Here is a 14,024-nt window from a genome sequence, read left to right as displayed (position 1 = left end):
AAAAACATGCTGTAATCCACTGACTCTCAAACTGTGAGCGAGTTTAATTTTTTTTCAGAGCAGAGTTTCAGAAAGCAGCAGCTGTAACGATTCAAAGAAAAAGAACTCTGATCCAAACCGGTTGTTACCGCAGACCTGCTGCACTGACGGGGGGGTTGCAGATGCAGCGGCCCACTATCAGCCCCCTGTTATTAAACCCACAGCAACACCCCCCTCCCTGCAGGCCTTCATTGATCTGAACTCCGGGAGGATCAGATAAGTCCAGGTCAAATCCCGGGTCACAGATCGAGCCCCCCTGCGTGGACAAAGACCACTCTGTGGGTTCCCCCCCCTGTCAGGACCCCACCTCTGCTAAAGCCTGAAATACCTGCACAGAAATAATCTCTGATAAGCTCCTGCTCAGGTATCACTTGATGGCCAATAAGAGCTGACCTGAACAGGATAAAGGTAACCCCCCCCCCCCAGGTCGGCCTGATAAACACAGTTTTTGGAGCTCTGAGTTCATTCTGTTGGGAAACTACAGATGCATTAAAAAGGCTTCTCCTCACAGTCAGTCTGACTCCTCACAGCGACTCAGAGTTTAACACTTAACTTTATTCAGTGAAGAAAGCAGAAACTCTGCAGCCGACGGTCCACAGATAAGGTAAGATTTTCTTTGTTTCCTGCTGTTTGTGCGACATTTTAAAGCTTTCTTTTAGATGTGCATGTGTACTCAGTATTGTATATCACAGTGATAATGTTATACAAGTGTAACAAACAGGAATCTGGGGTAAAAAATACAAGGATAAAACTCATGTGAAGTATTCCGAGTGCTCAGCTGATCATTACGTAACAGCTTTTATCACTGGAAATGAGCTGTAGTTAAAAAGCTCTCCAGGCCTTCAGCGTCTTTCAGGTGAAGCATTTCCCTGCAGTTAGAGATGAACTGATGAAAGTTTTAAAGGAAAAAATTGGAAAAAAATTCCCAGTTGTAGGAACTACAAACAGGAGGAACTAAACACCAAAGACTAGTTAAAGCTGGTCAGAGAGGTCACAGCGAGCCTTAAAGATAATTTACTTTTATTTTGTTTTCCAGAAATAAAAAAACACTTTTTCATTCTCCAAAATCAATAATTTCATTGAATTTATATTCATACTGGAGAAAAGCTCTCAGATTGTAGAACAGGCAGACATTTCTTTGGAACTGGTGACTGTGGTGTGTGATATTTAACATGTTAGCCACGAGTGCTGAAGCTCTTTTAACATGTATGTATACTAACAGTCAGCTGTTAGTGGGATTATAACAAAGTGGAAGTGATTGGGAACGACAGCAGCTCAGCCATGAAGTGGTAGGCTACGTAAAAATCACAGAGTGGGGTCAGAGGATGCTGAGGGTCATAGTGCACAGAGGTCACCAACTTTCTGCAGTCAGTCACTACAGACCTCCAACCTTCATGTGACCTTCAGATCAGCTCAAGAACAGTGAGAGCTTCATGGATGGGTTTCCATGGCAGCTGCATCCAAGCCTTCCATCACCAAGCTCAATGCAAAGCGTTGATGCAGTGGTGTAAAGTGTTGATGCAGTGGTGTAAAATGTTGATGCAGTGGTGTAAAGCACGCCGACACTGGACTCTAGAGCAGTGGAGACGTGTTCTCTGGAGGGATGAATCACACTTCTCCATCTGCCAATCTGAGGGAGGAGTCTGGGTTTGGAGGTTGCCAGGGGAACGGTACCTGAATGCCTGCATTGTGCCAAGTGTAAAGTTTGGTGGAGGGGGGGTTATGGTGTGGGGGTGTTTTTCAGGAGTTGGGCTCTGCCCCTTAGTTCCAGTGAAAGGAACTCTTAATGCTTCAGCAGACCAAGACATTTGGGACAATCTGATGCTGCAACTTTGTGGGAACAGTTTGGGGATGGCCCCTTCCTGCTCCAACATGACTGCACACCAGTGCACAAAGCAGCTCCATAAAGACATGGATGAGCCAGTTTGGTGTGGAAGAACTTGACTGGCCTGCACAGAGTCCTGACCTCAGCCTGATAGAACACCTTTGGGATGGATTAGAGTGGAGACTGTGAGCCAGGCCTTCTCTCCAACATCAGTGTCTGACCTCACAGATGTGCTTCTGGAAGAATGGTCAGAAATTCCCATAAACACTCTTAAACCTGTGGAAAGACTTCCCAGAAGAGCTGAAGCTGTTATAGCTGCAGAGGGTGGGCCCACATCATATTAAAGCCTCTGGATTAAGGATGATGTTACTCAGGTTCATATGTGTGTGTGAAGGCAGACGAGTGAATAGGCAGTATATTGTATCTATATAGGACACTTATGGTCAGATGTGGTAACTTTGGTCATTTAATGATTTCTTTGAGCTGTTCTTGTACATCTGTAATGACTTTAAAAAACAAGAACTGGGTGCAAAAGTTTGAATTTAGTGTGGATTTTCTCTAATCCACTCAGGGTGAAAAGTGTACATACAAGCTCAAATATATGCATACACCCCCACTAATATTTGGTTAAATGTCCCTTAGTAAGTTGCAGCTTGACTAGATGCTCTTGGGAGCCATCAACAAACCACAAACCTTTTCTTCAGAAGCCATTTGGCTTGTCCTGTGGGCAGCTGCAGTTTTTAGTCCAGCTTGAAGGAGCTGGGCACTCTCAGTTCATGATGATGTAAAACTCTCTTCACTGTGGACACTGGTGTTCCAGCAGTTTCCAGTTCATAGCAGGCTTGAGCCTTGGTGGTTGTTCCTGAACATCCTGACCAATTTCCTCTTAAATGAGTTCGGGTTTTCTTCCAAACCTCAGCAAAGTGGTGACAAACTAGAAAATTTGTACTTAGGCACAATTGTTCGAACTGATGATCTTGAAATCTGCAGGTGTTTAGAAAGAGCCCTCCAGACTAAATCTACTATTCTCAGAATGTGTTGGGTCAGTCCAGTGAGTGCTGTCAAACAATCATTTTTATCCTGGCAAAGACAAGCTGCCAGTTACATTTAATCAGATCACTAATGAGAAATGAAAAGGCTTTGGGCTCGTCAAGTTAAGACATTGTATAACCTTCAGAAACACTTTTCAAAAAGATTTAAATGAGTGTTTTACAATTTTCAGAAAATCAAAAATAAATTCAAGCTTGTGCACGAAGTCATTAAAGATGCTGTACAATCACTGATAAAGAACAGTTCAAAGAAAGCATTAAAAACCCCAAATTACCACGACGTTCACGCCCACGATGAGTGTGAGCTTCCGACCACAACTGCATTTATAAACTATTTATCCCCATTTCTTTTAAACTACAAATGTAGTCATGTAGTGATAGTTTTAGTGGTTCTTTTTTATGAGACCTGCATGAAACAATAAAAACAGATGAGATGGAGGATCTCAGTGTTTCAGCCTTTTATCGTCCATCTTCATCACAGCTGACCCTCCTCAGCCTCATTGTTTACGAGCAGTCGGATTCACTGAGCACGCTCCCTCACATCTCTGCACTGCCCCTGGAGGTCATGTGACCAGTGACAGATTCAGCAGATTTGACATTAATGGTCTTTGTGTTCTTAATGCAGTGATTTTCTGCATTAATATTGATTTAAATAAAGCGTACTTATTTTAGAAGCAGTAAGGAAGTTATTGTGTCATTTTTAGAGGACGTTAATCCCCTCAAAGATGAAAACATCCAAGTTTATTTAACAAACTAAATGAGAATATTGAAAACAAAAATATGTCTGCTAGCTGAGACCTCCAAACATGAATCTGCATGAAAATGCTTTATCTTATTTTCAAATGAGTAAGTGTGACCCAATATTAGAAGCAACACACTTTTAATAGCTTTGAAATAAAAATTAAATAAAGTTTTATGGAGAGCTGATCAGCTGCTGAGACTCACACCTCTCTCATGTCAGCTGCAAAAGTATTTTACAGCAGCTTTTCCCTTTAATTCCTACAGTTACTTATTTTCTGAATTGCACGGTATACGTTCTGAACCTCAGAAGCCTTCATTGTTGTTTCTCCTCCAATATCTCTTCACAGCTGATAAAAATGAGTCATCAGTGTCATCTGGATCCATTAATCTGCTAGTTCTAGCATTGAGGCGGCATTAAAGCTTTAAATATGAGTGCATTAATGAGACAGCTGAACTCCTGAGAGGTACAGATCACTGCCCTGCTCTTGGTGAAAAATGCTCGGGGCTTTAACAACGTTAATGACACACTTCTTCACCTCATCGAGCGGAGGGGAGCCACAGGTGGGCCGAACCCTTTGAAGCTATTAGAAACACTGAAGTATCGAGCGGAGAAGGTGGAGAAGGTTGACCTTGTTTTTGTGTGGGAGCAATCAGCGCTGTAATGGTAGATGTCAGAGGATTTTCTGGTGTATATTACATATTTTAAAAAAGTGTGACACCTCTGGTGCCGTGCTGTGATTTGGTGCATGATCCTAACGTGACCTTTGAGCCAAGCTTTTGCAGTAATGATGGTTTCATTGCTACTTAGAGCCAGTATGGTGGCTCAGTAAGCTTCAAACTGCAGAGGAGTGAGCTCGAGTGCACCCTCTTCTGGTTCTGCAGAGAATTACAGCAACGTGCAAATCAGATTATGAAATTTATCATTTAGTTGAATCAGTTTCAGGAAGTGAGAGCAGGGGTGAGTGAAGCAGTCTCAATTTATCCAATCAGAAACCAGCTGGAGTGCTAATTCTGACTAACTTAGAGTAACTCTGCACATGCTCAGTATGATTCTCCCACATAGGCTGTATATAAAAGATGGCCACCATGAACTCATCCTCATTCTCTGCATATTGAAGCCTCAGTGCTGCCAAAACGTTGGTTTCTTGGAGGCAGAAATGACCATATTTGTAAGAGAGGGTCGAGTGCTAAGTTATCAGCTAATGCTAGCTAGCTTAGCTAGCAGTGTGCATCCATAAATTATACTGGTACACAGCACAGGCACACATACCTGCTAACTACCAGAGTAATAAAACACAGTTTTACGCACCAAAAGGAGACTTCTTCAGCTGGATGTACCTCACAGGAAGCCATAATATTAGTCAGATAAATCCATTAAAAATGCACCAACAGCACAAACATGGTGGAGAAATCCAGAGTGAGGCGTAGCAGGCAGCTAGCGTCCACAGCTGCCTCTGTGACACCTGTCAGTCAAAGCAGCCACACCCCTACAATTAAAACCTTACCAGCATCCTAATAGATAACATCTGCACAGATACAGCTGCAGAGTCACATGACATCACATGCAGTAATTTGCCTTAAAGGGACAGTATGTAATGGGGGAAGTATTAACAGAATTGAAAAACACACAAAAACTAAATAACAGACATGATTACATTGATTAGAGGTTCTCAATGTCAGTTTTCATTTATTTTTAATTATTTGCCCAGCCCTGGTCACCTGGTCCACTCCTATCAGTAATCTCAATAAAAAGTAATTATTGTAGGATCTTTACCTTCAATATAAAGCACATTGAGGCAACTGTTGTGATTTGGTGCTATATAAATAAAACTGAATTGAAAAGAACAGCTTGAAGCCTGCTCTGAAAAGCAGACTGACTGTCACCTGAACCCAAAGTGGGAGCTGGGTCCAAAGGAGAGGGGCCTGATAGCTTTTAGAGACTCAGGAGCCACAATGAAGCCTGCAGTCAGAGCAAGAAGTGCTGCAGTTGCAGTTATGGGGTGTGTGTGTGTGTGTGTGTATTTAGTCTGATATGATTATGATATATGCATGCAGGTACGAGTCATGTGTCTGACGTGGATTTTCGTGTTATCTGCTCTTCCGAAAGGTGAGTCCCTCCATGACACATTCACTATTACTAATTTAACATGAATAAAGGCCATTAGTTCCTCAGTATGTGGGATTAGTGATTAAGCATATAAAGCAGACGTGTTCTATCTGTTATAGTTTATTGTATTTGTGTGTGCTGATGTGGAAAGATCCATTTTTGCTGTATTAAATGTTGCATTTATGACCTTAATCGCTTTATTTATTCCTGCTCATCTCCAGTGTTTTCTGCTGGTTCCGTCTTCTGTCCGGACCCAGAAGCAGATCACATGACCGGTGAGAAAAAACATTATGTAATAAACTGTGAGCACGATCACAGTCACATGACGAGCTTTGATCAACGTTCATTAAATCAAGGGAATGAAAGTATGAGGCAGCACATGAGTAACAAGTCTCTCTCTCTCTTTACTTCTATCTGCACTAATCTGATCATTCACACTCAGAATCATGTCAGTCACTTTCCTCTTACCTTCAGTCTCTCTCAGATATATAAGCAGTTTACTTTTTAGAGGAGTGCAAAATAAAAAATCAGACAAGTGATTTTTAATCAGGAGACCTGAGAATTTAAGGGGGGGCCATCGAACATGTGGCCCAGGAGCCGGGTTTGGCCCTCTGGATGGCTATTTAAAGTGTGAAAATTACAATCAAACACATTCCTGCTGAGGTGAAACCAGCATTACTACACTGGAGTTTTTTCTAGATCTCATCAAGTTATAGGAAGCAGTGTAAAAACACTAATTTGTCTGTTATTTAAAGGAATGCTAACAATAAAGAACACCTGCATGAGTTAATGTTTTATCTGTTATTTATGTTGGTGTAGCATCACAGGTCATGATGTCAGCAGAAGGCTGTAAAACTGATGAAAATACAGTTTTTATGGCCTCCTTAATTTGCCGTTTTCACATTTTCTCAAAGCCTTGCAGTGGGCCACATTGCATCCTTTAGCGGGCCTGTTCTGGCCCCTGGGCCATATATTTGACACCCTGCTGCTGCCCTTCATCTCACAGTCGGACAGGATCAAAAAAAAAAAAGTTTCCAGTGACCATCTCGAGCACCGAAGCGCAGCCTGCTGATCCCATAGAAAAGAGTCAGGCTGCTGTCAGAGGAGTTTTAAATGAGCAGCTGCAGCTCTGCAGCCCTCGCTTACAACAGGAAACATTACATCTTCATCTGCATACAATAAATTAATGTTTGATTAATTAAGAGGATTTCACTTTACCTCCAGGCCCGTTAAAGCTGTGTTACCCCTCCACTCCGGACTAAACGATGCAGGATAAAAACAGGATAAATGAGGCACAGTCCATCCAGGCCGTGGCAGGAGGCAGAGTGTATGAGTGGGGGTCAGAGGGCGTTAAAAAGTCTTACTGCAGTTGGGATAAAGGACCTCCTGAAGCGCTCAGATCTGCAGCACACTGAGAGGAGCCATCTGGTGCTCCTCTGCCCACCCAGGAGTCTGTGGAGAGGGTATCTGCTGTTCTCCATCAGTTTGTTCATCGCCTCCCTCTCTGCCACAGTTTTAAGTGAGTTCAGCCTCCTGCTGAGCACCGGGCTGGCTTTTTTTCACCAGCTTGTCCAGACAGTTGGTGTTTTTGTCCATCAGGCTGCACCCCCCAACACACAGCAGCATAACTGAGGGCCCTGGCCTCCACAGGGAGCTAAAAGGAAGAAGAGGAGGCTCTGCCCCTTCTTGTAGAGAGCACTGGTCTTCGGGGACCAGTCCAGCTTGTTACCCCCAGGTAGGAGAGCACCACCTCAATGTTCTGCACAGGTGTGAAGACTGGCAAATGGAGTGGCCTAAATCTTCTGAAATCCACCACCGTCTCATTGGTCACCTGTGTCACACGTTTAAGTTCTTCTTAGAACAGACATCACCGGTGACATGTCTGCCTTATGATGCCATTCCTCACCTGTGGACCTCCACAAACCACACTGAAACCAGCACCTTTGTGTGTTTTACCCACTGTGAGATACTTTTTCCTAATATTATATTTTTTAATCTAATCCTAAGGAGCCAAATTGAAGATGTGATTCTGAAAGAGGTCCTGAAAGCTCAAGTTTCACATTGGCAGAAGTGTTTGCGTGGTCGTGCTGCAGCTTTGCACTCAGGTTTATGCTTCAGCTTTTTCCAGTTTTAATTCTTCAGTGTTTACAGCATCAGATGTGACTGTAGCTCAGTGATACAGGTACTGACTCAAAGCTACCTCGAGAGCTTGAAAAGAAGGCAGCTGGACTTCTTTAGGTTTGCTGGAGATGTCTCGTGATGGTTAGTGGTTTAGACCCTCAGGACCATCACCACAGAGGGTTTATTAGCTGGGACTCTCTAGCAGATGCTTTAGAACTGAAGAAGCCTCTTGGATGAGGGCTAACATGTCTTCTAAAGAAGCCCAGTTTCCTTCTTTTCAAGCTCTAAAGAGCACTATTAAACACTATATAACCTGGATGACAGAATCTGCACTGTCCCAAAGCCTCATTCCTAAAATGTTGTGGATCTACAAAAGCAGCAGCGTCCTCGTCAGAGTCGAACAGCTCGTTCCTCAACAACTGTCTGACTGTCTGTGACATTGTGGGCCGTCGAGTTTGAGGTGTTCTGGGCCTCCTGTTGTCTTAATCAGCACTGTGCCTGCACGTGGAGAGCTGCAGCCCAAATAATCTTCCACCCTGCATGCTCCTCTGGACTCGAGGTGGCTGCCAACAGGATTATCTTTGATGAAATCGCTCTGCTCTCCAGCTCCAAGTTTACAGACTCTCTGCAGGTTTGTTGTCCTCGGCGTGTTTGTTCATTCAGCTTCCGTCTGCTCTTCCTGCAGATTGTCTCGGCCTGCGCTTCACCTGGATTCACTCGGTCTTCGATAATTTCCCCTCTCTGCTGAGCTTTGTGTCGAAGCTCCGCTGCGTGGCGGGGATTTGCCCACGTGACCTGGAAGATTACGGCTGCTCCTGCAGATATGTGGCGGCTGGAAACCCAGTGGATGCTCTGGACATGTAAGTAAGCCTCAGATCGCAGCGGGGCTGCGGTCGCAGCAGCAGCTGAATTTAAAATACGGTATAATTGAATTCAGAGGCTGGAGGCCGGTATATGTGAAGCAGGCTGGGAGAGTCTTCACAGACCAACCCTCCCATCCCCATGGCAAATATTAGTCATTACACTGGAATTCCTCACAGGTTAAAGTGCAGGAAATGTCAAAATCAAGAGAAAATAGCTTTAGAGCGGACCGGATAATGGAGCATTCATAAAACCATGCACTCATCGCAGGTTTAACACCTTAAAAGTCTCTCAAAGTCATCCAGAAGAGGAAAAAGTGACTCAGGAATGGCTGAAATAATATTCCTTCCTGCCCTTATCTACTGCTGCCAGCAGTCTCCTTCTTTCCTCCAGGATCTGAAGCTGGTCCTTAATATGAACATGGTGACTTTACACACAATTAAACATGGTCTCAAATAATGCAGTGATTTTATGTACAGGTAATCCCTGTGACCCAAAAGGATGCTCAGTTTTAGACACTTTTTTCTACTCTGGATCTGTATGACATTAGATGGTACAGAAGCCACACCCACCTGCTGGGGCAGCCAATCAGAAGAAAGGTGACTTAAAGGAAGGCTGGGATTAAAGGAGGAGGGGCTTGTTTCAGACAGGATGGATTGAGGCCCAGTGTAATCTGTGAATAATGCAAAGCTACTGTAGCAGAGTAAAGAATATAAATATGGAGCTAGAATTTAGTTTACTGTGTTTGTAGCCCCACCCCCTACAAGATTTGCAATAAATTTTATCTGTGCAGTTCTGTATAAAATGTGACTACCAAATAATAATTGTGTGTAAGGTTTTCAGGTTTCACTCATGAGAGAAGCCTCTGTGGAGTTCAGACAACATATCCAGTTCATATTTTTAAGGGTAAAATAACCTGTGATTTCTGGGGGTGTCACAGCACCACCATCATCATCAGTCCTCTGATATCAAAGCTGTTCGGCTCGATTCACAGAGCAGAATCTCACGAGCACCCTGCAGTCGGTTTAGGTACAGTGGCATTAAGAGGAGGTGGAACGGTTCTCCTGATCTGTGCGTGGAACCAGATCAGTGTTCACAGTGTGTTACGTTTGCACCAGCATCATGTTATAAGCAAATCTAAGCTTGTTTTTATCTTGTTTCACTTTGGCTCATTATTAAAGACATTCATACCTATAAAAATATGTTTTACTTTTAGAATCCCACCAAATTAATAAATGATTTAAAACTGTATCTTACATTGTTCATAGTTTAATAAATAAGAAGAATTTTTTTAACTAAGTTTGTTTAATTAGTGTAATGTCTTAGACATTCTTTGTAAATGAACAAAAAAAATTTATATACTATGAAAAACTAATAAAACCAAAGGCCTTTATTTGAATCCTAGACTCTGGTATAAGTTGATTTAATGTACTTCTATAGTAGGTTGGTATATTGATCTTTTTTATAATAAATCCTGAGCTATATGTGTAGGGCTTTTAGTGTGAAAGGCCGAGACAGGAAGAAGCCCTTGCTCCACATGGACAGAGCAGGTCATGTTTCCTGTGGGACCCGAATCATTTTATTCCTCCTCCTCTTTTTCTTCTTCTTCTGTCTGCAGGTGCTGCGAGGCTCACCGGCTCTGTTACCAGAACGCTGCCCCCTGCAGGCAGGAGCCGCTGCTCGCCCCGTACAACTCCAGCTGTGCTGCAGCCACTAACACCAGCTGTGGTGAGACTTATGTGCTCATTTGCCGTCACACAGGGAACCGTCACAAGATGCTTTACTCACAGTGGAGCCACAAATACTCATTTTCTCACTCGGGTTTTGTACAAAGTAAAAAGGAGACAGAGTTATTTCTCAGCGTACTGAACTGCTGCTTAAACTGAAGATATTCTGTTTGCTGAAGCCAAGTCCAGCAGAATAAATACAGCCTGTGACACTAGTACAGTGTATTAATGTCTGTGGACTTCAGCTGATGGCCTCTTTTTGTCTTGAAGATGCTGCTGATGTGTGTCAGCAGAGGTTTTGTGAGTGCGACCGGGCCGCCATCGACTGCATGACTCAGAGCCCGTACAACTCGACGCTGAGAGGCCTCGACGAGGCGTCCTGCACAGCTGCAAACCGCACAGGTGAGACGACACGAGCGCCGCCTCCAGCTCCAACATCTGCTTTCCATTCATTTAGGAGTGAGTGTGCATGTTTGCATAAACACAGTAAAATTGCAGAGACGTGCAGATAAAGCTGGTCAGGACCAAAACTGATCTGAAGGAACGTTTAAAAAGACTAGAATAAGTTTTCTTCAGCATCTCCTCAAACCAGCGATTTACTTTCTGCACATCTAATTTGCATGCAGGACATATTAATGGATAAATTCGGCTGTCTTTAATGGCACCAGTTTGGCAAAATGGGACCAAATCCGTGACTCATGCCGTGAAGGACGTCGAGGAGACTGGATTAAAATCACTGATCAATAGTAGTAATATAAAAATAACCCCAAGGGAAATAAATCAAGTGTAAATGGGGCTTCGCTGTAATAATATATTGAGCACGCTGTAGCCGGGCCCTCTCTTTGACATTATAAAACTGCAGAAACAAAATGAATCAATGGCCTTAAACTTACTGTGGAAAAATTTGAGTCATTTAAAGTAAAGCGAGGACAGCACTGACAGCTTTCTGTCACCAGGTGGCGTCACACAGAGAAAAATGAATCCCACTCCCGTGGACACCCACACAAAAATATTCCCGGTGACTCTTTGGAGGAGTCGTGGTGCTCGTTGGGAGACGCAGACTCACTCAGAGCTCTGCGTTCTGACCTGCTTCGATGTTTAGGTTTAAAACATGGTTCAAGGTTCTGTTTAAAACTGGGATTTCAGACTGTTTCAGAACATTTTGGAGAACTTCTCCCAGTTCTTCTGTAGATCTTTGCTTTCTGTCTCTTGGCGTAATGGCAGAACGAATCCATGATGCTCTCTTTGAAGACATTTCTTCACGACTCCTGCTGCATGTTCAGGATCATTGTCCTCCTGTAGAGTGAGACGGATTTAATGAATTTTACCTGTGAGCTCATTAGCACCATTCCTGCTTTCCCTCCTGTGTGTCCGACTGCAGCTCCTCATTAGTTTGATCGTCTGTTCCAGATCTGCCCGGCGGCGGCGTGGAGACAGATGAAGTCTTCAGAGCAGCAGGTGAGTCTGTCTGAAGCTGAGGGCACCATCAGTCCTCGTAAGACGGCGCGTCACTTTCTGAGCAGGTCGGCGATGTCGCGGCGCAGGAAACGACTGATTGGGCAGAAATGCAGACTACTGAGTCACAACTCAGCCAATTAAAGCAATGATGTGTGGATGTTTAATGCCGCAGCTTCCTGCCAGCATCCACTGACTGTACAGACCTCCTCTGATCCACTTGGGTCCAGATATAGATGCTGTTTCCAGCTGAGCTGCTCTGTCTGTGAAGGAGGTTATTAAAGTGGAGGAGTTCAGAGGGAAAGTTTTTTAGTCCTGATGGGGGCCTGTCAGGCTCTTCAAGCTGAGATTTCTCTGATACCAAACCCCCTCCGTTTGAACTCCAGATCAGCTTGAATTCACTTTATCTGCACTTTCAGGAGCAGATGGAACATCCTGCAGGAGCAGGAGCACGTCACGGTTCAAAGGTCACACCTATTTACATCGGTAAAGGAGTCTGGGAGATAAAATAGAGAGAATGTGGGGCTCACATGTGGACATAAAACCAAACTGACACTGAAGGATTGTGTTAGTGTTTAACTGCTGGAGTTTCCTTCTTTCTGCTTCACTCGAGTGTATATTTGTACGGACGGACTGAACTCGTCCTCCTCCTCTGCACATGTTCTCTCAGCAGTAAACGCTCAGACGCTCATTTCTCCAGCTCGTCCTTCCTGACAGCGGCTAAAACTCCTGCTTTTATGGTTCTCTTCACCTTGTCCACCTGCCCGTCACCCTCCGCACGTCACTGTGAAATTTCAGTTTGTGCTTTGAGAGCTTTAAGATGCGGCCGGCCTTGAACCCGGAGTGCTCATAAAATGGACCTCCTTCCTCTTCCACTAAGGATTGATGGAGTGGAAACAGATTTTTTTCCTGATAAAATGGATTTAAAAACGGTGGCTTTTCCTCACAGCCCGCTGAGGTCAGACGTCTACAATCAGACGTTAATGAAGCTCCAAATGAAGCTTGTTTTGCACTTTAAAAACAACAAAACAGAAACTTTGATCACATTTATCCCCGTTAAAAAAGAGCAGTGGGAGATACTGATCTGATTTCAGTGTTGCCAGGGTAAGAACTGCTGCCATCACTTATTAAAGGAATAGGATTATGAAAATGACGTCACCGTCACTGATTATTAGTAATATTAAAGTTTACCAGTACTGTATAACAGTGAAAACACTGATTACTGAATGATCTCAATGTTAAAAGAAGCTGCAAAACAAATGAGATCAAACTGCGAAAAAACTATAGACTGTATATAAAAGATGGATGCAGCCACTCTGACATCACCTGTTAGTTTTTGCACTTCACATTTTGAAGGTTCGAGTGTTTTGATTGCTGCTGTGTTGTGTGTGTGTGTGCGTGTGCGTGTGTGTGTGTGTGGGGGGGGTGTTGGAGACAGAAGTGATGATGCTTGGATGAGAGGGTGGAGGGATCAGCTAATGCTAGCAAGCTCCGATATTAAAACCCACATATGAGCCGCGCTGCATCAGGTCATGGAGCTCAGCCTGCTGGTTTCTGGAGTCCACACTAAACAGAGCCATGTTTGACCTTTAGAAGAAGGTGGAGTGTTTTATCAGCTCATCAAGCTGCATCCATAAACATGCAGGTCCACCACACACACACACACACACACACACACACACACACACACACACACACACACACACACACACATACAGAGAGACCTGCTATTACCTGCTAACATAACAGACTAATCAAATCTTAGCTTCACTCACAATGCTGGAGCATAAACAGAGTTCTGTTTATTTTGTTTAGTTAACCACACAGTAAGTCATATTTTTTGTCAGGTAATTGCCTAAAAATCCAACTTTGGTAGAAATCTGTCTGCTACAGGATGAAGCCTACATCAGTGACCTCTGAAAGCACATCCTCAAACAAGGTAGACTTGTTGAGGATCTACACAGTACCTGAAATCTGTCGGTTCATTCAATAAATAGAAAAAGGAGAAATGCACACTGAATAAAACCTACATCTCACCTGTGCTCAGACAGGTAAATGATGAGTGTATCTAAGCTGTGACTCTGTCCGCCCAGCAGAGA

This window comes from Archocentrus centrarchus, chromosome 17 (assembly GCF_007364275.1).
Source record: "Archocentrus centrarchus isolate MPI-CPG fArcCen1 chromosome 17, fArcCen1, whole genome shotgun sequence".
Lineage (NCBI taxonomy): Eukaryota > Metazoa > Chordata > Actinopteri > Cichliformes > Cichlidae > Archocentrus > Archocentrus centrarchus.
The sequence above is the reverse complement of the archived record's forward strand: the minus strand, read 5'-3'. Positions refer to the sequence as shown.